Source organism: Lissotriton vulgaris, chromosome 6, assembly GCF_964263255.1.
Source record: "Lissotriton vulgaris chromosome 6, aLisVul1.2, whole genome shotgun sequence".
In the NCBI taxonomy this organism is placed as follows: Eukaryota; Metazoa; Chordata; class Amphibia; order Caudata; family Salamandridae; genus Lissotriton; species Lissotriton vulgaris.
In genome coordinates this window covers 539,924,452-539,944,930 of record NC_141694.1, presented here as the reverse complement: position 1 = coordinate 539,944,930, position 20,479 = coordinate 539,924,452, and the positions used below count along the sequence as shown (strand labels likewise).

General features: G+C 45.5%; 1 protein-coding gene across 1 annotated transcript in view; it reads left to right on the top strand.

Annotated features, from left to right (window-relative positions):
* Positions 1-2,579: 2,579 nt before the first annotated feature.
* LOC147707527 (lebercilin-like) overlaps positions 2,580-20,479 on the top strand; it is a 318,405-nt gene continuing 300,505 nt past the window's right edge. Inside the window, exon 1 of the mRNA XM_086926539.1 lies at positions 2,580-2,665. The gene's annotated coding sequence lies outside the window, so the exon portion shown is untranslated. The remainder of the gene's footprint in view (positions 2,666-20,479) is intronic.

Below are 20,479 nucleotides of genomic sequence, written 5' to 3'. Positions count from 1 at the left end.
GTTGTTGGAGGAAATGTTGCAGAGTGGGGTCATTGAACCTGTGGGTTTCTCTGGTGGTTATTTCTAAAATATCGGATGGCAAGTTGCGCTTCTGTGTTGATCTCAGGTCTGTTAATAAGTGCGTGATTGCTGATATTTTTCCCCTTCCCAATATTAGTGAATTGGTGTCTACACTTGAGGGTGCAAAATATTTTTCCAAACTTGACCTTAAGAGTGCATACCATCAGGTTAAACTGCATGACACTTGCAAACATATCACTTCTTTCATCACCACTGAAGGTGTCTTTCAGTTCACACGTTTACCTTTTGGGTTGATTTCGGCGGCTAGCGTGTTTCAACGTATGGTTCATGAGTTGTTCAAGGGGCTGGATAAAGTTGTCTACTTTCAAGATGACATTCTTGTTTTTGGCAGTTCAGTTTCTGAGCACAATAAAATACTTAGACAAGTATTACATAGGATTGGTGATGCTGGTCTTACTTTACGCAGGGAGAAGTGTACTTTTCTTGTTCAGCAGATGGAATATTTAGGGCACGAAATTTCTGTTTCTGGGATTAAACCTAATAAGGATTTGTTGTTGGCTATAAGGTCAGCTCCTCGACCGACTGATAAGGATCAGTTGAGGTCCTTCATGGGCCTCATAGAATACTATTCTAAATTTGTTAGCAGTTTTTCGGAAAAAAACATTGATTTGAGAGTTTTGCTCAAGAAGGGGTGCAAATTTGTTTGGGGTCCTAAGCAGGAATCAGCTTTTACTTTGGTCAAGGACGAAATTTGCAAGGAGGGTGTTTTATCTCCTTTTAACACTAGACTACCTTCTATTCTCATGGTTGACGCGAGTGCGTTTGGCTTGGGCGCTGTTCTAATTCAGAAACATGGTCATTTTGAACGTCCTGTCGCTTTCGCTTCTAAAACTTTGTCTGATGCTGAGAGGAATTACAGTGTCATTGAAAAGGAGGCTTTGGCAGCTGTTTGGGGTGCGCATTATTTTCGCACTTATCTTTGGGGGATCAATTTTGTTATTAAAACTGACCATAAGCCTTTACTTAGGATTCTTGCTCCTGGTGGTGCTGTTAGAGGTTCTCCGAGGTTGGCCAGATTAGCAGCTAAATTATGGGATTTTCATTTTCAGGTTGAGCATATTCAAGGCTGGAGGAATCTCCAAGCTGATTGTTTTTCAAGATTGCCTTTGAAACCTACGGAGTCTGATGTGCATGTTGATTTTTTGGATGAAAGTGTTGCTTGGGTGCAAGATGTTGTTTCTTTTGGTGTTGGTTCTTTCTCGCATCAGGAATGGATTGATGCCATGAGAAGTGATGAGGTCCTCAGGGATGTCAATAAATTGATCAAGGATGGTTCAAGGAGAGAGAGTTGTTTGCAAGTTTCTGTTCGTCCTTATGTCAAGATTCTGGACGAGTTGTCTACTTGTGGGGACAACATTATTTTGCGCAATGACAGGTTTGTCCCGCCTTGTGGTCTCAGGCGTAAGCTTTTTAATATTGCTCATGAGGGGCATCTTGGTCAGACTCTGACTCAGCAGAGGCTCAAATCTAATTTTTGGTGGCCTGGCATGGATGTGCAGGTTGCTGTGTGGGTTGAACAATGTAGTATGTGCAAGGAAGGTGAAAAACGCTTGAAGGTGGCTGTTGGCACTAGCATGGGTGAGATTATTTTTCCTGGTGTGCCGTGGCATACCATATGCCTGGATTTTATTGGACCCATGTCTGAGCTTAGTCTGCATCAGCGTTTTGCCATTGTGTGTGTTGATGTTTTTTCAAAGTGGATAGTTGTTAAATTTGTAAAGGATATCACCACGGAAACCACTATAAAGTTCCTAAAGTCTTTATTTCAATCTGAGGGTTTTCCCAGTGTTATTGTTACCGACAATGGGACCCAATTGGTCTCGCAGAGAATGCAATCTTTTCTTTCTCACTCTGGTGTGTCCCATCATCGGACTTCACTTTATAATCCACAGGGAAACGGAATGTGTGAGAGGGTCAATAGGTTGGTGAAGGGAACAATTCAACTGGCTGTCTCTAGTGGTGGTTGTGTGTCTGATCTTGTTCAGGAAATGGTGTGTGCGCATAGAACGACTGTTCATGGTAATTGCACGAAATCTCCTTTTGAAATCTTGCGTGGAAGGGCTCCTGGGTCCAAACTTGTTCCTTCTTGGGTCAAGCAACTTTTGAGTAGAGGTGATCTTATGGATTCCAACCTTACTTTGCCTTCTCCCATGGTGGGTAGTAAGATTTCAAAAGGGGATCTGGTTAAAGTTAAACCTGGGAGGTGTGCTAAAGGCTTAACTAACTTTAGGGGACCTTTTACTGTTAGAAAAGTTTTCCCTAATTATGTTCTTCTTGATAATGGTGAGAAGTGGAATTTGAGGCGGGTTGCTGTTTATCAGAAAAATGGGCAAACACCTTTTCAACCTTTGTCTGATAACTCTGTTGCTGCTTCTCACAATTCTTCTGTTGTTTCTTCAAATGAAGAGGGGGGTAGTGGTTACATGCTTTTATCTCAAGAGTGTGTTCCTTTTTCTTCTCCTTCTGGCAGGTCTTGTTTTGACGGTGGTGATGTATCAGATTCTGGTTCCTCTGGTTTTCGAAGCACCACCATTGATTCTTCTCCTTCCCTTCCTCCTTCTCTTTCCACTTCTAGGGTTTCAAGGTATCGTAAACCACCTTCTTACCTGAATGATTATTTTTGCAATTGATATGTTATTCTTTTTGTTTATAAAGGTGGAAGATGTGTTGTAAACTATTTGCTTGCATATCTTGTTTTCTCTATGATCTTTGTTGTACTCTATGCCCTTTCTGTCTTGTTCTAGAATTAGTATGTTACTGAGGGCTCCAGGTTCTGCTTGGGCAGTTGGTTGACTGGTCAGCAGGCGCTGGGTCCTTTACTGCTGTGCTCTACAATAAATCTCCTTACTTGCTCATTGCTGTCTCAAGGAGTTATTTACAACATCTTATTTAGTCTGTTAGCACAATTTTCTTTAATGAGTTTCTCTTACTGCAGGCACGACATGCTTTCCTGCAACATTCAGCGCACATTGCGTGCTTTCACTTTCCAAGCAGCCCGAGACAATGGCGGATGCTTCTTTGAAGTGAAATTGGTCTCGCATTTACAAGAGTTTGCACTATTGGCATTGCAAATGTCAATGCCTTTTATTTATGTTATTTCTCAAAACAGAAATAAAAGGCAACACCTATTGCATTACAAATGCTAGTTATTGTGGCCCTTCCTTTCCTTTATCCCCTGGTGACGTTCACGCCCTCCCTTCAATATCCTCACTCATCCTGATGATGCATTTACATATTATAGACAGCACCTGCACCTCTGAATGTCCCTGATGCACCACGGACCCCCCCGGACCTCATACATTTAGCTTGTAATGAACTAGTTCCTGTTGTTAATGAGATTGCTGGTTCTTTCCTGACCTGCGCACTGCTCCACTTTTTGTGGATTTTTTGCAGATGTTCCCTGCAGTGGGGGGAAACTGGTTGAATTGTTCTTGGTGCTTGCCTGGTGTTGTGTTGCTAGGGCATAAATTAGAGGCCCCACACCCAGGCTCTGTGACAGTTTATGAGCCACAGTCTTCTGTAATGAACACGCTGAGTCATAAGCATCATTGCAGGGTGCAACCGAAAGATGTATGGGGACATTTAAGAAATTATATAAAAGAAAAGAAGGAAACTGTTTGCCCCATGCCTGTTGTGATCCCCAGTCATCTAACTGAAACAGAAGGGTTCCCCAGCTGGCTCTGGTGGTTAGACTCTGGAGTGTGGGTGTTGGGCTTTCCTTGTTTCTTTTAGTTATGGCTTTATACCAATAGCAGAAGGTATGATATGAAAAGCTTTAAAACAGTGTTTTCATTCATGTTTTTGGATTTTATATTTCCATAATAAAAATATTTATAAATAAATAAATTAATAATGTGGTTGGGCTCCCTGAAAAAGCCAATAGGCCTGCTTTATATAATCACATCCGCTCATAGTATCATTTTACATCTAGGATGGATGGAACACTGTGATTATGGGGCTAGCATCTATGGGTGAAATGTGAAATAAGGGTATCACCTAGGGTGCTTCCATCTACCTGCTGAATATATTTCTAATGTAATGAATAGTATTTAGTAGTGTGTGTAATAAATGTACTTTTCTTTTTTTCAAAGAAAAACCACTGGTTGGACAATCATTTATTGAGTGTTATTGCACACCAGCGAATTGGAATTGCTAGCCCACACCACTTCCCGCTAGGCCTTGGACTGCTCTTGTTCGTTACCCTGAGAGAGTCAAGTGCTACAATAACGTACCTGGTTCCCAGTAAGGAGACAATTGTGTACCTATTACTTGTGCAGGACTCACATCCTTTACAAATAATAACCCAATTTAAAACACACCGCTTTTTATAACTCTTGATATACAACAGGAAAACGGGGCACATAGAAAACAAGCATTTGCAATGCAATAGGTCTCGCAATTGCAAGATTTTCCGCTATTGGCATTGTAAATGACAATGCCTTTCATTTATATGTTGAAAAACCTGCTATAATAAAAGGCATTGTCAGTTACAATACCAATAGTTCAAAGTTTCAAAAATGTGAGACCTATTGCATTTTAAAAGAAAGCAGATCACCTAGTATAGCCACCACGAGCGTATAAACAAATTACAGAGCTTAGTAAAACAAAACCTCTAAAGTGTAAAATATAAGGATTGAAATCCACAGTGGCGCAAAAGCAAGTAGGTTAAACACATCATAAGGCGTATTCAGACCTTAAGGTGTAGTAAGACCTTTTTAAAGTGAAATACAGAAACATTGGAATTCTCAATATCCCCAATGTGAACATGTAAAATAAAACACATGAGCTAGTAAAAACGTCTGTTAATCCTAAAATAATATCACAGAGCGTAGTGAAACCCTTGTAAAGTGTAGATCAAACATTTGGATCCCCAGTATGAAAATGCGAAAAAAATCACAGGGTGTAGTGAAAACAACTGTAAAGTGGTACATAGACACTGAAGGCTCTCTCTGTATCACCAACATGTGTGATAAGCAAAATCCCAGAGAGAAGACCCAAAAGTGATCGGCGCACCAAAGAACTTACACCTCAATGTGAGATTTGCTGATGAGTGAGAGGTTTTATAGGGATTATTGGGCCTGTCTGAGATGTCAGAGAAGGAGAGTTTAGTTTATGATCTGTACTAAAACCGCTCTTGGCAAAGTCAATATATCTTGCTCTTGCCCCTATCGAGGTTGCTGAGATTATTAGCCCTGCCGTACAGCATACCTGATGCTGTACAGCGTAGTTTTTTTTTTTTAAACAGGAAAAAGGGTGCACGCAGTCAGCTTTGTAATTCGCAGGCGCAAGCACTAAGCATGCGTGCACCTACAACATGACACAGGCAGTTTTAAATAAAAAAGATTTTGCTTGCTGGTTTGAGTTGGACTGGTACAGAAAAAGAAAACTATGGCACGGGAGGAGAGAGCAATTATTAGTGGGGGTTGTAAGGAATCACAGTCGGCGGTTGGTTAAAACAATATGGGGGCACAGGTGGGGGAAGGAACATAGGAGATGGGTGGAGAACATGTAGAAAGAGTAACTTGAGGGTGAGATCCTGCACTGTATAATGTGAGGGTGAGATGCTGCACTGGATATTGTGAGGGTGAGATGCTCCAAATGACATATTGAGCAGTTGTAGGAAGGGTGGAGATTAATGCTGTGCGAGGGCTGAAGCATGCAAGTGAAAGCGGGGGGAGAGTAGTGTACAAACGAAGAGCTCAATAGGAAAAGGGTGGGGAAGAAATCTGGTCTAAGGGCTACAGCTGCCGTTTGTGGAACTGGGGAGCCAGGGGGCATATTATCAAGGGATTTATCTCTGCTTAATAAAATTATCTCCCTATCAGCAACAGGATGCTAACACGCAAATTCGCATGTTAGCACCCTTTTTCTCTACGCTTCCCCTTGCATCTCTAATGAAATGCAAAGGGGGCGTTCCAGAAAAAATAATAGGAGAAATGTGGTTAAGCGACATTTCTTCTATTATCAAGGATATCGCTAACCCTGTTAGTGATAAAAAAAGCAGCGCTAACCGCGGTTAGCGCTGCTTTTTTTACACCTGGTATTTTCCTGACTTAGCCATGATATCGTATGGAAGGTGGATATCATGGCTAAGTTTGTGAGCCCCTATCATCAAGATAATGCCAAACTTCGAGAGATTATTGTTGGTTTTCCAGCGATAATCTCTCATTTGGCAGTTAGCGCGAGGATTTTTATCACTTCTGAGATAAGCATTCCTAATAACACGCTATCTCAGTAATAAAAATCCACACTACCCGGCGATAATTATCCTAGCGCTAAGTGCGCTTAGCGATAATTATCGCTGGGGCTTGATAATATGGCCCCAGATTCTAGTCCTGGCGTCTGTTCAACACCCTGCGATTCTGGGCAAGTGACTTAATTTCCCTGTGCCTAAAGCAAAATGAACGTGGCCTTCTATTACTTAAGTATTGATTTTGTAAAGAACGTCAATGGCTCCTGCTCAAGCTCAGTCTACATAGAAAACTTAGAAAAAGAAGTAAACATCATGTGAAAACAGGCTAAAAACACAGAACAGTTTAACATATAGATATCACTTGCCACGAAACGCTGGCCCTCTAGTCAGCTACGCATACCTGTGACTTAGAAGTTGCCTTCAGAAGAGTGTCAAACTAGTCACTCCAACTCGACGATAACAATAAAATACAACACACCAAACCCTCAAGTCTGACTCATTCGCTGCACTCCTGCTAATAATAATTATTAAGCGACTGACGAAGCGCCCTGCACAGCGTGTCTGTGTGCAGCAGATGGTTTCTCCGGCCAGGCTGGAGTAAATGTGGTCCTGGCTCTAGGGGTGCCCTTTTTTTGCAGTGCATTGTTGTAACTTTAAGGCAGCTGCTCAGGGCACAAGTCGTAAAAAAAGAAGTGGGAGGACGCTGTCACCGGAAGTGACGTCACGACAAGAAGTGATGTCACGAAAGGTGACGAGCTCCTCGTCCCAGAGAGGCCAAAGAGTGAAGTCCAGCTGTTTGGCAGGGGGGACTGTCCCCCTGGTAAAATAAGTGGGGGAACGCTGACCACCCACGTGGTACCCCAACTCGAGCCCTGCAGCTGCTTATGGCATGCCTACCTTTGTTGGAGCTGCAGGACGGGCGCTCTGGAGAAGCCCAAAGCCATTCAAACTTTCAGAAGGAGAACTAGCTTTGGTGTGCAGGGACTCTGAATGCTTATACTCTGGAGCCAGGACTTCACCAGGAAGTGGTGGTCTGCTTTCCTTGGACGGTGTTTTGGCTCTGGAGCAAATGTGTCTGGGAGAGGAGAAGCGCAAAAGGGGAGGCTGAAGCTAGCAGTGACAGTGTGGAAAGATGCATCTAGTCTCTACTACCTTCCCGTTCAGTGTTAACGGAGTGTGGGCGGGGTCTCGGCATCAGCACTCCCCATTGAAAATTAAAATGAAAAGTGAATGCTGTTTGTCTTAAAAAAATGCTGTCAGTGGAGCCCATTTGTTTTAGAGCCTAGACAAAGCAATAACCAGTGTGTCTCTCCCCAAAAAAGTGAGTGCTGAGTGTGAACAAAAAATTGGCGGAGCAGGTTTGAATTCCAGCCAAGCCAATTAAAGTAAACAAAGGAGATCATCTGCTGAGGGCGAACCGATGCAAACAAAAACAAGATCAAAGCACATACAATAAATAAAAAACACACTGTTGACACACACTAACATTAAATTAAATAAACAAGTAGTCCCCAAATAACACATAACACTTACGAGTGTAAGGGAACTGTAATTGGCCGGTGCTCCTCAGGTAAAACCATAAATGATGTATTGGAGCAGGAACAAATAAGGAGCAAGGAAACAAAATTTAATGCACAAATTAGCCAATTGCAAGAAGCAGGCCGGATTGCCAGATTACACTCTGGTAAATTGTTTACAGCAGGAATTGCAGACAGCGCATGCGCGCTGATGCTCGACCTAAAAATGTAATTTCCTAAGTCACTATACTTTTTTCAAGTGTGGGTAGATATCTACTTCTCTCTGCAGTTTAACACTAGAGTAAAAAATGCTCAGTCTATTTCTAGGTGTTAATTTGGGGCTCTGTGTTTAACTGAAGCTAATTTTCAAAATGTCCAGTTTTTCCAGGCCCAGCATGCTGAATATTTCTAACACTATAAAAGGTTTTTTAGAAAAAATTGCGAATATTAATTTAAAAAACTGTGCTAAACCGCAGCGAATTAATATTTGGAATATAAAAAGGCAATTAATCCAGAATTGTTGTTGTACGGATTGATATTAGCCCTGCCAAGTACCATGCATCTGAAAGGGCCGGGCCCATAGGCTTTGGAGCTATTCTAGAATCACAACCGAATGGTTCTTTTTAGCAGCATGTAAGCGTAGAGGGGAGAAAAGTTGTTATTATTGCTAATCAATTCAACGGAAAATTCTCTTAACACATAGTAAACACAGACACCTGCGTAAAGTTAGTTAATTTATTACAAAGCCAAAAATAGCTGGACATAGAAACACCCCAAAATTAGAGTGTAGAAATACATTGGAATCAGCATAAAGCCAAACCCGTGTATCAAGTTTAAGCAGTGCAACTTAAAATAAAAATGAATTCAAGAAACAGGATGCTAAGGATCAGAAATCATTAGTCCACGTTTCCCTGCATCAAGGGTAGATGAATATAAAGCCTTAATCTATCCCTACACTAAAGCTAAAAGGACATCCCTACTTAGGCATCTTCAGACTAGAAAGTTAAAAGGTGTCAGTCTGTGGAGTTTTCCTAAGAAGTCTCCCCACAATAACGGATCATGTAGCATAAAGCTACGAGACAGAGCTTGCTCTAAGATGCTCTCTCTCCGAAGGCAGAGAAGAAGTGGGGTACTTTCCCTACTCTAACATCGCATTATTACAGGTATCTTTCCCAAGAGTCTTTGCAGGTCATGCCATCCGCTCTGAACATGATCACAAAGGTTGTTTTCCACTGGATAACGGTGTTCCTGATTTGTAATATGTTGACCTTGATTCCCAGACCTTCTCCAGTGTGAAACACAATAATTTTCCCTTATCGGCTGGAGTTTACAATGTAACTCTTTCTCTCCTTGCCTGACTAATAACATAAAGACATTATTCTAGCTAACAAGAGCGCTTCTTCCACCTACAACACAAAATGTGAGAAAGAACGGATTCCACAGCATACATGTATTCAGCTATTGATTCTAAAGCGAGAGCTTCCAGGGAAAAAAATTCAGGCCCACAAGATTCCCCTGACATAAGAAAAGTGGCATATGAGCTTTACGAAATTGCATAGGAAATAAGGCACATTTAATTACTTTATTACCTACGTATAAAATGACACAATTAATAATTTTAATAAATGGATGTATGCTAATGCTACAACACGAGCTCTTCAAGTTAATATTTTCTGCTTGTTACATTTACGTTTTACCACTTAATTCCCTATGTTGTTACTCAGTGGCATAAATACATCACGCTTCATGTCATTGTATTTTGAAATTCTAGCACTTCATGTTAATAAAATAAAGGATCATTTGTGGGTGCGCTCTACACATGTGATTATATTGCACCCCTACAAATAAAATGCGATTTCCGCTCTGTCACATCGGGGGTTAGAATGACGCGTTTTAGTGCTGGTGTTCGCATCACCGCATTAAAATGCATTAGTTACGTATTTATAACACACTTGATCTCCATTAGTAATGAGTTGCGCTTAACACCAGTTCAATCAGACTGAAATGCAAAATTATCACGCAGCCTTCCAGGCAGGGACGTCATTGGCTTGCTCTGACTCCTGTCTCTGACCAACGAAAAATAGTTCTAAGACCCCAAGCAGGAGATGGTTAGACTTGCATGCACGCACAGAGGAGCTGGATGGCATTTTTGGTAGGCTAATTGTGATACCGCAGCCCCAGCAGAGAAATGGCACATTCTGTCCCGCACCTCCTCACACTGGTTCTCACTGTGGAGTAGCATTCTACTGGCTGGCTGTAGGATGTTTTGTCTAGGCCTGGCAGCAAGTATTGAGTCCACCAGCAGGCTGCAAGTTGGTGGGCTGCTATAAGCTTCAGAACAAGCTCAAGGTCCTTTTGCATGCATGCAATAGACCAAATTCAGATGGGAGACTCCTAGTTTTTGATGCAAGAATTACTTTATTTTTGTCTCTCGCCTAACATTGCCTCATCTTCAATAGAAGTCAGTGGAGGAAATACATTCTCCCAATTCTTTTTTTTTAAATCTCCCACTTCCTTCTTCTAAAAATGTTCATGAGGGTCCATGTGGCTTTATGGCTACGCCCCTGCAACAGGGAAACATGATTTGAATACAACCTCGACTCAGCAGCCTGCAAATCTAGGTAAATCTTGATCTGCTAAAAACTAAACTTGGGATGTACTTTTTGGCTGCTGTCCTTGGGCAAGGTTTGTGCCATAAATGTGGCTGCATGGTACTTGGTCTGGCCACCAATATTAAAGTATTAACCTTCATGTGAGAGAAAGACACACATTTAGTGGCTGAATTTCACAGTGCAAATCAAACCTACAGAGTCTTGTCTGCTCCAGCACACCCCAAAATCACACATGTGCTCCGTTATGTGACACTGAACAACAAGGAGGCTCGGTAAAATGAAGAGGCGTAGAGAATAAAAGTATTTGCCTAGGATCACACAACCCGGTCAAACAGGGAAGCCAGGCACAATCCCAGATCCCTCAGCTTCATGCTGTACAACCCAGTCACCAGACAGGTACCTCGCTTTGACCTCAACAGTCAAAATCCTATACTTACTCTCCAAAGGATTATACTAGAGCATGGATACCACACACAATCCACATCCTATTTATGGCTAGTTCCACATAGCGCGAACATCCCTCACGACATAACACCATTCAACACACAAAACACAAATCACCAACCCACCATTCAACAAATAAGTGATGAAATACCATGGGCTGCGAGTCACCACTGGCACAAATAAGAATGCATTCATAAACTTTAATCACTGTCATACATGCCAACCCTACCGATTCAGGCGGGTGACAATCAATTTCTGTAGTAGGGGATCTCTGTGTATAGTCATAATCTAGTGAATAGTCCCGCCCATGTGCGTGGACCCCGGAGCAATCAAAAATAATCTCTTAAAGTGTCGAAAAAATGCAGAACTGCACAGACACTTAAGAGAGAATTTAAAGACATATAATGCAGCCTATAAACAGGCTACACTGTCCAGTACTTCAACTAGAAATTCCACCAAAAATCCACAAAACAGCAAAGCCTGTCCAGATTTCCCTTGCCTTCAGCAAAAACCCCTCTGGAATGATAGAGAGGAAGACATGGACAGACAAGCCCCATAGGCTGCCATTATGTGGCTCAGAATAGGATACTGTGCCTTTAAGAGAACTTTCCAGAACTTCACAGTATCCCAGAATGCCCTGCAGGTCCCTCTTACTTTCAGTTCTTTTTTCCGGCTCCTGCTAGCAGGACCCTGGAGCATTGAGCTCTCCCTTTTTGGGACTTATTTGGTGTTTTTTCACTATTTTTCACAGATTTAGTACTTTATTGTACTGTGGGGCTTTTCTTCTTGGTTTTCTCACTCTGTTTTTTGACGAATATGCCTGCCTTATTCGACAAATGCCCGGAGTGCTCCAGTAAAAAGGCCAGGTCGGACCACCATGAGGTGTGTATCCTCTGCCTTCCAGCTTCTCATGTTCCAGAGGAGTGTGTTATCTGCCAAGGCTTCCCTGGAAGGACCCTGAGGGAAAGGAAGAAGATCAGACTTCAGGGTCTAGAGGAAAGAAGACTGAAGGCACAAGGTGGGTCTGGAGGGGCTTCTTCTGCCCATGCTGAGGCCCCTGGGGGCTCCCCAGGGGCAGGAAGACCAGCAAACGTCACCATTCTCCACCGGGGTCCATTGCGCCCACTACGGCGTCGAGAGGAATGACTGCGGTCTGTTCCCCATCATCGGAGACGAAACAACGTCGAGGCTCGGCATCGAGGGATGTTACTAGACCTTCGAAGTCCCTGGTGACTGTTTCATCGTCATCCTCGTCGGCGTCGACGTCGAGCGATCGGCGTCGACGAGCCAGGCGTCGGCGCTCGCCGTCGAGGCGATACCGCCGTTCGCCGTCTGCGAAGAGGAGGCGGGCGTCGTCGGTGAGTTCATCGCCGTCAAGGTCGCCGTCGATGCCCAGGACGCCGTCGAGGCACAGGAAGTCGCCGTCGAGGCACAGGAGGTCGCCGTCGAGGCGCATGAGGTCGCCGTCGAGGTGCCGAGGATCGCCGTCGAGGCGCCAAGGTTCGACGTCGAGGCGCAAAAGGTCTCCGTCGAGGCACAGAAGGTCGTTCGACGCTGAGGAAGAGACGCTCGACGTCCAGGGGCCGACGCTCGCCGTATGGTCGCCGTTCTTTGACGCCGAAAAGAGGTTGAAGTAGACCTGACGCCGTGGGAGGTTCGCCTACGTCCCAGGCTGGAAGAGAAGGGGGTTCGCCGCACTCAGTGTATTCCGAGGTGTATACCCCGTCGGGGAAGGTGACTCCCCCTCCTCCGTTACCGAGGGGTCCCCCTCCGAGGACACCTACTCCGCCTCCGTTGCCTCCACCGCAACCTGGATCAGGGTTGCCTGAGAAGCCACCTCCGGTTCCGCCGAGGTCGACTTCGTTACCTAAGCTTCCAACGCCTCCGAAGGGTACGCCTAGACCGAAGGCTCCGTCCAAACCCAAGTCACCCGTTCCGGTGGACCCGGTTGATCGTCCTCGGCCGGGGAGGTCCTGTTCACGCTCCGGACGGAGAGGAAGATCAAGGAGTCGTCATAGATCCTCCACCAGATCAAGGCGTCGCCACAGGAGGAGAGGGTCTAGGTCCCCCACGGACTCTTACAGGACCCATTCCTACTCGCCGACCTTATCGGACTCTCCTGAGACCAGAATCTCTCCAGTGGACGACATTGCCACATTCCAGGAAGTTCTCCTGAGGGGGGCTGCGAAGTTAGGTATCACGGTGATGGCTCCAACACCTATGACGTCCGTGATATTCGAGACGCTTCACAAGAAGCACTTGTCTCGCCCTCTTCTGCCTCTGGTGCCTGGATTGAAGGAACCTGCGGAGGAGCTGTTCCTCACGCCAGCGGTGGTGAAGGCCGCTCCGTCCCGGCTTCTGAAGAAGTACAGGGCCCCGGATTCGGACCCTGCCTTTCTGAGAATGGATCCGGTACCGGATTCAGTGATTGTGACGGCGGCCAGGAAATTGCATTCTACCTCCCCGTCATCCACCGTGCCGCCAGATAAGGAGAGTCGATGGATCGACTCAGCGGGAAGGAAAGCGTTTGGGACCGCTTCCGCAGCCATGAAAGCTGCCAGCGATACAGCTCTGCTAGGCCGTTACGACCGGGCGCTGTGGGACTCCCTTCAACAGTTCGTGGAACTGCTACAGAGAGACAAGAGGGAGGACTTCCAGGAGATCCTCAAGGAAGGGATGCTGGTATCAAATCAGGTGATCAGTGCAGCGGCGGACACCTCCCTGTTGGCCGCACATGGTTACTGCCATGGAATCAATCAGTGGCGGCATGCCTGGCTACGGCTCACGTCACTCAAGCCGGAGGCCCAGCAGCGGGTGGCCAATCTGCCCTTTTCCGGAGAGACACTATTCGGTAAACACGCAGATGATGAGATGGCCTGCATGAAGGCGGAGGCGGAGACCCTGACGGCTGTGGGCTTGGAGAAGCCCAAAGAGAAGAAATCCTTCAGGCCTTTCCAGAGGCGCTACGGCGCACAGGGAAGAGGACGGGGGCAGTCTTCGGGACTGCAGCAGCAACAACAGCAGCAGTTCCGGAGACCCTTCCAGAAACGTCAGAAGGGTAGAGGGGGACAACAGTCCACTACCGCGAACAAGGGCCCGGCCGGGTCTCGACCCTGAGCGGTTACTTCCCCTTCATCCGTTACCCGCTCCGGTGGGGGGAAGAGTTCAATTTTTTCTGGCAGAGTGGAGAAAAATTACTCAGGACAAGTGGGTGCTGAATATTGTTTGCAATGGATACAGTCTTCGGTTCATCAGCCCCCCTCCAGCGATCCCTCCGGTCAGCTCGCAGTATCAACTGCGTGAGCTCCAGGCGGAGGCCGATATCCTGTTAAGGAAAAGGGTGATAGAAGACGTACCTCTGTCTCAAAGAGGAAGAGGTCTGTACTCCTGGTTCTTTCGGGTTCGCAAGAAGGACAAGAACGAGTTCAGGCCCATTCTGGACTTGCGGCAGGCAAACAAGTGGATTCGCAGAGAAAAGTTTTGCATGCTGTCGTTGCATCAGATTTATCCTCAGTTGCAACAGGGGGACTGGTTTTGTGCCATAGACCTACAGGATGCGTACTCCCACATGCCCATCGCGTACAAACACAGGAAGTTTCTGCGATTTCAAGTCGGCACCAACCACTATCAATACACAGTGCTGCCATTCGGGCTGAAATCTGCGCCCAGGACATTCTCAAAGTGCATGGCAGTGGTAGTGGCACACCTAAGGTGTTTGTCTACCCGTACCTGGACGATTTGTTGATCAAGGCCTCCTCCTTCTCGGAAGCTCAAGCAGACTTCCAGAAGACGTGCGTTCTCTTGAACAAGTTGGGGTTGCACATCAACATGTCCAAGTCTGTCCTGATCCCGGTCCAGTGCATTCAATACTTGGGAGCCACCATCAATACGCTGTCAGCAAGCGTGTCTCCTTCGGAGGAGCGACGGCGATCGATCCTTCGGAAGGCTCAGGCTCTTATGACCTCTCCATCTACGACAGTGAGGACGGTGTCTTCTCTACTGGGGTCGATGGCTTCTTGTATCTTCCTCACTCCTCATGCACGACTACACATGAGACCTCTGCAGGAGTGCTTGGAGGACCAATGGAACCAGAGGAAAGGATCTTGGGACGACAAGATACGACTGTCTCTGCATGCTCTTCAGTCTCTGAAGTGGTGGTGTTCAGCGGAGAATCTCATCAGAGGGGTTCCCTTCCACAAGGACATTCCTACTCAGACTATCGTGACGGATGCTTCTCTCCAAGGCTGGGGAGCGCATTCGGGAGACTTACAGATTCAAGGAACGTGGTCTCAGATGGAGTCCACGTATCACATCAATTTCCTGGAACTCAGAGCTGTTCACTTGGCACTGAAGGCCTTTCATCCGTCCTTCCAGACCAACTCTCTGCTTGTACAGACGGACAATACGACCATGATGTATTACCTCAACAAGCAGGGGGGGGTCGAGATCGCGCACCCTGTTTCGGGAGGTGCAGACGATCTGGCGCTGGCTTCTGGCCAGGGGATTGACGATAACGGCTACTCATCTACTAGGTGTGCAGAATGTTCAGGCAGATGCACTGAGCAGACTGATTCAGGAAAACCACGAATGGGTCATAAACGACGACGTACTAGGAAAAGTCTTGAAAAGGTGGGGGACTCCAGACGTAGATCTGTTCGCCACCGCCGAAAACAGCAAATGCCGAGACTTCGCCTCCAGGTACTACCAGCAAGGGACGCTGGGGAATGCACTCTGGATCAACTGGTCGAACAGCTTTGTTTACGCTTTTCCGCCCATTCCCCTGATTCCAGCGGTGCTCATCAAGCTGTCCCGGTCCAGGGCACGGATGATCCTGATTGCCCCGGAATGGCCCAGACAGTGGTGGTTCACGGACCTTCTACACCGGTCTCTCCTTCCACACATACGGTTGCCGTGCAGGCCGGACCTTCTCACGAAGTTCGGGGGGCCGATGTTGCACCCCAACCTCTCGTCCTTGAGTTTGGCTGCATGGCTCCTGAGATAGTGCAATATGGCCATTTGAATCTGCCCGAAGATTGCATGGACATACTGAAGGAGTCTAAGAGACCCTCCACTCTGACTTCAGTTTACAGGTGGAAGAGGTTTTGTATCTGGTGTGTGTCCAGGAACTTTGATCCAACGACGTGCAAGGAAGATGTCATCCTTCCATACCTTCTGCATTTGGCGCGGTCTGGCCTTAATGTTCATTCCATTAAGGTTCATCTCGCTGCATTGACTGCCTACAGGAAAAGCCCTTCACAGACTTCCTTCTTCCAGATCCCTGTGATCAAAGACTTTTTGGAAGGCTTGAAGAAAGTGTTCCCTCCTGTCAGGCTTCCTTCGCCTTCATGGGAATTGAATGTGGTGCTTTCCAGTTTGATGAAGGAGCCTTTCGAACCCATTCATAAGGCTTTGTTGCAGCACCTGTCCTGGAAGGCGGCGTTCCTCGTGGCCATTAGATCGGCCCGCAGGGTGAGTGAAATTCAGGCGTTGTGTTGTAATGAACCTTATACTGTATTTCATGCTGCTAAGGTTGTTATGTGTACTCACCCTAAATTTCTTCCAAAGGTTATTTCTGACTTTCATGTCAACCAAACTATAACTTTGCCTACGTTTTTTCAGAACCCTTCATCTCCAGCGGAAAGGTCTCTACATTCCGTGGATGTTAGGAGGGTGTTGAAATTTTATCTGGATAATCCCAAAGGTATTCGTAGGTCAGACCAATTGTTTATCAATTATGGATCGGTCAGGACGGGTCTTGCGACCTCTAAGCAGTCCATCTCTAGGTGGATTGTGTCCTGCATACAACTGTGTTACCAGAAAGCTAATAAGACCTTAGGAGGTAAGCCTAAGGCTCATTTCAACAGGGGCAAAGCTGCCACGACAGCCTTGCTCCGTAATGTGCCGATTGCAGAAATTTGCAAGGCCGCCACTTGGAAGTCGGTTCATACCTTTGCTAAGCATTACTGTCTGGACGCTGATGCCAGGGCGGATGCTCAGGTTGGACAGGCTTCGCTGCAGAATTTGTTCGAACAATAGTGGTGTGGGTTTCTTTTCTCCACCGCCGTTTTGGTGTGGGGATGGGCTTGCCATTCTATTCAGTAGATTATGACTATACACAGAGATCCCCTACTACAGAAGGAGTAGTTTCTTTTCTATAACTCCAGTTCTGTAGTAGGGGTATCTCTGTTAGAGTCATAAGCGCCCGCCCTCCTCCCCGGTGGAGACAGATATTCATGTAAGGAATGCTACAGGTCTGGCGTGTTACGCCTTCAAAAAGAACTGAAAGTAAGAGGGACCTGCAGGGCATTCTGGGATACTGTGAAGTTCTGGAAAGTTCACATAAAGGCACAGTATCCTATTCTGAGCCACATAATGGCAGCCTATGGGGCTTGTCTGTCCATGTCTTCCTCTCTATCATTCCAGAGGGGTTTTTGCTGAAGGCAAGGGAAATCTGGACAGGCTTTGCTGTTTTGTGGATTTTTGGTGGAATTTCTAGTTGAAGTACTGGACAGTGTAGCCTGTTTATAGGCTGCATTATGTGTCTTTAAATTCTCTCTTAAGTGTCTGTGCAGTTCTGCATTTTTTCGACACTTTAAGAGATTATTTTTGATTGCTCCGGGGTCCACGCACATGGGCGGGACTATTCACTAGATTATGACTATAACAGAGATACCCCTACTACAGAACTGGAGTTACAGAAAAGAAACTACTCCTTCACTGCTAATCTCCGACCTTCCGATTCATGCATGCAGAAAGTGAACTGCCAAATGATAGTCTTCTGGTGAACAGGCTGCTTGAACTTAGAAATGCAATGCCAGTGACCAACTTCTGCAGCCTAGTGCAAAACCATTTTGTCACGGTCTATGCTTTTAATAGCACTGACTCCGTGCTCCTGCAGGTGAAAAAAGATATATTTTGCCATTTTGCCATCTGATCCTGCAGAAACACACTTGCAAGTGTATGTCATTACATCGCATACTAATACGACGCGTGCCAATTCAACGCGGGTATTACCACGCGATGTCAATGACATTGCATGCCATTACATGGCATATTTTTACCACGAGTATGCCTTTACCATGCATGCGTGGTAAATCTATACTTGTGGTAAAAGTATGCAAGGTAAGTGACAACCCTACCCCTACACCTACATAAATCACTACTCCAACCCCTTTACTACCCCTAACCCTAAAACACTACTACACTACAACACTACCCACACTACTCCCACCCCTACACTACCCTAAATTCTAAAAACACTACTACACTACAACACTACCCACACTACTCCCACCCCTACACTACCCTAAAACACTACTACACTACAACACTGCCCACACTACTCCCACCCCTAAACTACCCAAAACCATAAAACACTACTACACTACAACACTACTCCCACCCTTACACTACCCTAAAACACTACTACACTACAACAGTGCCCACACTACTCCGACCCCTAAACAACCCTAAACCATAAAAAACTACTACACTACAACACTACCCACACTACTCTCACCCCTACACTACCCTAAACCCTAAAACACTACTACACTACAACACTACCCACACTATTCCCACCACTACAGTACCATAAACCCTAAAACACTACTACACTACAACACTACCTACACTACTCCCACCACTACATTACCCTAAACCCTAAAACACTACTACACTACCCACACTACCCCCACCCCTACACTACCCTAAACCCTAAAACACTACTACTAGAACACTACCCACACTACTCCCACTGTAGTGTAGTTCCTATATTCCCAATAGGCTTCGCATTGGAATAACATATCCTATAGATTTGACGTAGGACTTATGTCTACTAGGTCTCTATCGAATATATTAGACTTAATTGTGAGAGCCAGCTAGCTCATAGGTCACTATAAACTTTCTTTACACAAGAAGGGATTAGTTTCTGACAACCGCATAAACATGACAACTTTGTTTCCCCAAGAATAAAACTGATCTTCAGAGTCGTGGAAACAATAGATAGATATTTTACTCAGTCAATCGTGCATGCTTCGTTTCATCAGAGGTGCAGAGAAATAGAGAGATGGGCGTTTTCAATAAAAGGTTTATTGAACAGTCTTCTTTCTCAGACAGGTAAAATGAACTGCTACAATCGTAATACTGGTTGCAAAGTATAATGCGTACAGTAAGAAGAGTATTATTAATATTATCATTTTTAAATTAGTTTTGTAACGCGCGCAGCTACCCAAAAAGGGTTTCCCAGCGCCTAGCACACAAATTGCTAGAAAAAGAGCAGTCAAGAACCATTTGCTACTAAAAAAGCCAAGTTTTAAGATTTCTTCGAAAGCTGAGATAGGACGGGTCATTCTTCAGGGACACCGGAAGAGAATTCCAGATTTTGGGGCCAAGACAAGAAAAGGAACGACCTCCCATTCATGCAAGTTTAAATCTGGGAATCACGATGTCTCCGTGGGCTGTAGAGCACAGGGGACGAGAAGGAATATAAGGATGGATGAGCTCTTGCTCTTGCAGATACGCTGGTGCCACACCTTGTTTAAAGATGTAGCACAGGGTTTTAAATGTAATTCTTTGATCAATTCGAAGCCAGTGAAGGTCACGTAAATTACGCGAGATGGAAGCCTGTCTAAGAACTTGACAAAGAAGGCGTACTGCAGAGTTCTGGACTACCTGTAGCTTTCTCAATACCATTTGGCAGCTACTGAGATAGAGAACATTGCCGTAATTGAGGCGAGAGGTGATGAGTGCCTGGACTACTGTGCGTTAGGCTGAGGCAGGAACCATCGAAATGATCTTACGAAGCCACCTCAAGATCGTGAAACAGATGGCAACAACACTCGCCACCTGCTGTCTCATAGAGAGACTATCATCAATAAAGATGCCCAAATTACGGACATGGGTGACAGGTAGGGGAAAGGAACCCATTTCCTGAGGCCAGTGGTGAGGGCCCCATAGGTCCTTGTGCTTGCCCAGGATAAGGACCTCAGTCTTATCCCCATTTAACTTCAAAAATGTAAGGCGCATCCACTCTGTCCCATGCTGTAGGCCGCACTGAAGGGCAAATGTCGTAGCATCTTTAGTGGTGGAAAGCGAAAAGACAATCCGCGTATCATCCGCATACGAATATAGGGAAAGACCCGCCTTTTCCACAAAAGTATTATAAAATAATACTGTAAAAGCATTGTATGGTTCCTAGACCATAGATAAATACATACATAAATAACGAAGGCTAAAAAGTACTCAACTGGTGCTTCTAAAATATGCCTACCCCAATGTACCTAACCTAGGTCTAGTATGAGGGAAGAAGTAAGTGAGGTGTAGCATAGGTTTAGTTTTTCTTTGCTAAGAATCTAACCAAGATTTTTCTTAGGGTCTACCGTATTTTCCGGCGTATAAGACGACCCGGCATATAAGACGACCCCCTACTTTTCTTGATAAAATGTAGGTTTCGTGCTATACTCGCCGTATAAGACTACCCCCACTTCCAGCGCAGTCCAACGCAGTCCTGCATAGCAATTTTGAGAATTTATTTTGGGCTTATTAGTGATTCTAGTCCTCCTCCGTGTGGGTGAGCAGTAAGGCTTTATCAGAGGACAGTGTTAAGCGTTTATTGTACACACTCAAAGACT